Source organism: Ascidia mentula (genome assembly GCF_947561715.1).
Source record: "Ascidia mentula chromosome 2 unlocalized genomic scaffold, kaAscMent1.1 SUPER_2_unloc_60, whole genome shotgun sequence".
Classification (NCBI taxonomy): Eukaryota; Metazoa; Chordata; class Ascidiacea; order Phlebobranchia; family Ascidiidae; genus Ascidia; species Ascidia mentula.
The window spans coordinates 1-2,500 of record NW_028113710.1 but is presented as its reverse complement, the minus strand read 5'-3'; the positions used below and the strand labels follow the sequence as shown (position 1 = coordinate 2,500).

At 62.2% G+C, this 2,500-nt stretch overlaps 1 pseudogene; it reads left to right on the top strand.

Moving 5' to 3' along the window:
- Window positions 1-61: 61 nt before the first annotated feature.
- Window positions 62-2,500, top strand: LOC145916544 (large subunit ribosomal RNA; annotated as a pseudogene; the record flags this gene model as incomplete).

Here is a 2,500-nt window from a genome sequence, read left to right as displayed (position 1 = left end):
CGGCGCTCGCACGAGCTTCGGTGGCGCGCGCGTGTCTCTCGCAAACGAGGCACTGGATTATCGGCCTGAGGTCGGACGAGGCTACCCGCTGAATTTAAGCATATTACTAAGCGGAGGAAAAGAAACTAACGAGGATTCCCCCAGTAACGGCGAGTGAAGTGGGAAGTGCCCATCGCCGAATCCGCGCGCCTCTGCGGCGCGTGGAATTGTGGCGTAAGGAATTCGCTGCGCGTACGTCGTTCGCCGCCCGCGTCCTTCTGATCGAGGCCTCGTCCCGGTGCGGGTGTCAGGCCCATGGTGGCGGCGAGGGCGCGCGCTCTGCGTCTTCCCAGAGTCGGGTTGTTTGGGAATGCAGCCCAAAGCGGGTGGTAAACTCCATCTAAGGCTAAATACTGTCGCGAGACCGATAGCGAACAAGTACCGTGAGGGAAAGTTGAAAAGCACTTTGAAGAGAGAGTTAAAGAGTACGTGAAACCGTCGAGAGGCAAACGGGAGGGCCTGTCGAGTCGCGCGACGCTTTCAGCTGAAGCCGAGCGGAGCGTGTGGGCGTGCGGAGCCTTGCGGCCCGTCGTTCGCGCTGTCCTCCGAGCAGCTCCAGCGCACTAGCGCCGTGCGAAGGCCGCGACCGTCTGGGAGGCGGCGAGAAGGCCGCGCGCAAGGTAGCCCGCCCCCGGGTGGGTGTTATAGGCGCGCGGACACGTCGGCCCGTCGCCCGGGCGAGGAGGGATCGCCGCGTCTGCCCTTCGTGGGCCGGGCGTCCCGTCCGAGCCGGTGCGTCGCCGGTTGGGGACTGTGCTCAGTGCCCAGTTGCGGCGTGTCGGTTGCGGGTGGGCAGCGCCGCGCGAGACGCACGGGGTCCGCGGCTAACGTCAGCCACCTTCCCGACCCGTCTTGAAACACGGACCAAGGAGTCTAACGTGCGCGCGAGCCACGGGGCAGTGCGAAACCCATGGGCGCAGTGAAAGTGAATGTCGGCGCGGTCCGGCGGAGGTGAGATGCCGTCTCTCTGGACGGCCGCATCACCGGCCGATCTCGTCCGCTCTGCCGGAGAGGTCGAGCGAGAGCGTGCGCGTTGGGACCCGAAAGATGGTGAACTATGCCTGAGGAGGTTGAAGCCAGAGGAAACTCTGGTGGAGGACCGTAGCGATTCTGACGTGCAAATCGATCGTCAAATTTGGGTATAGGGGCGAAAGACTAATCGAACCATCTAGTAGCTGGTTCCCTCCGAAGTTTCCCTCAGGATAGCTGGCGCTCGGTGGTCGCAGTTTTATCTGGTAAAGCGAATGATTAGAGGCCTTGGGGACGAAACGTCCTCAACCTATTCTCAAACTTTAAATTGGTAAGAAGCCCGGCTCGCTCGGCTGGAGGCGGGCATGGAATGCGAGTGCCAAGTGGGCCACTCTTGGTAAGCAGGACTGGCGATGCGGGATGAACCGAACGCCCGGTTAAGGCGCCCGACGCGACGCTCATGAGAGCCCACAAAAGGTGTTGGTTGATCTAGACAGCAGGACGGTGGCCATGGAAGTCGGAATCCGCTAAGGAGTGTGTAACAACTCACCTGCCGAATCAATCAGCCCTGAAAATGGATGGCGCTGGAGCGTCGGGCCTATACCGGGCCGTCGCGGCGGTGCGAGCACGCCGGTGCGCTACGCTGCGACGAGTAGGAGGGCCGCGGCGGCGGGCGTCGAAGCTCAGGGCGCGAGCCCGGGTGGAGCAGCCGCCGGTGCAGATCTTGGTGGTAGTAGCAAATATTCAAATGAGAACTTTGAAGGCCGAAGTGGAGAAGGGTTCCATGTGAACAGCAGTTGAACATGGGTCAGTCGACCCTAAGGGATAGGCGAATGCCGTTCTGAAGCGGGGCGATGCTCGTCGTTGCCCCGGCGGACCGAAAGGCAATCGGGTTAATATTCCCGAACCTCGACACGGAGATCGGCGCTCCGGCGCCTGGCGCGGCAACGCAAGCGAACTCGGAAACGTCGGCGTGGGCCCCGGGGAGAGTTCTCTTTTCTTGGTAAGGGGCGGCGACCCTGGAATCGGTTTGCCCGGAGATAGGGACCTGGGCCCCGCAAAGCACCACGTCTCTTGTGGTGTCCGGTGCGCCCGCGTCGGCCCGTGAAAATCCGAGGGAGTTGGTGTAAGTTTCGTGCGAGGTCGTACCCATATCCGCAGCAGGTCTCCGAGGTGAACAGCCTCTGGCCGATAGAACAATGTAGGTAAGGGAAGTCGGCAAACTAGATCCGTAACTTCGGGAAAAGGATTGGCTCTAAGGGCTGGGCCGGTCGGGCTGTGGCAGGAAGCGGGCGACGGGACTGTACCGGACTGGGCGAACGGCCTGCCTTCTCCGGAGGGCGGGTCGTGAGCCTGGACCTGTGTCGGTCTCTGGCCGTGGAGTGCCGCAGCTACGCGGGTCTCGCGGCTCGCTTCGGCCGGCGTCGAACAGCCAACTTAGAACTGGTGCGGACCGGGGGAATCCGACTGTTTAATTAAAACAAAGCATTGC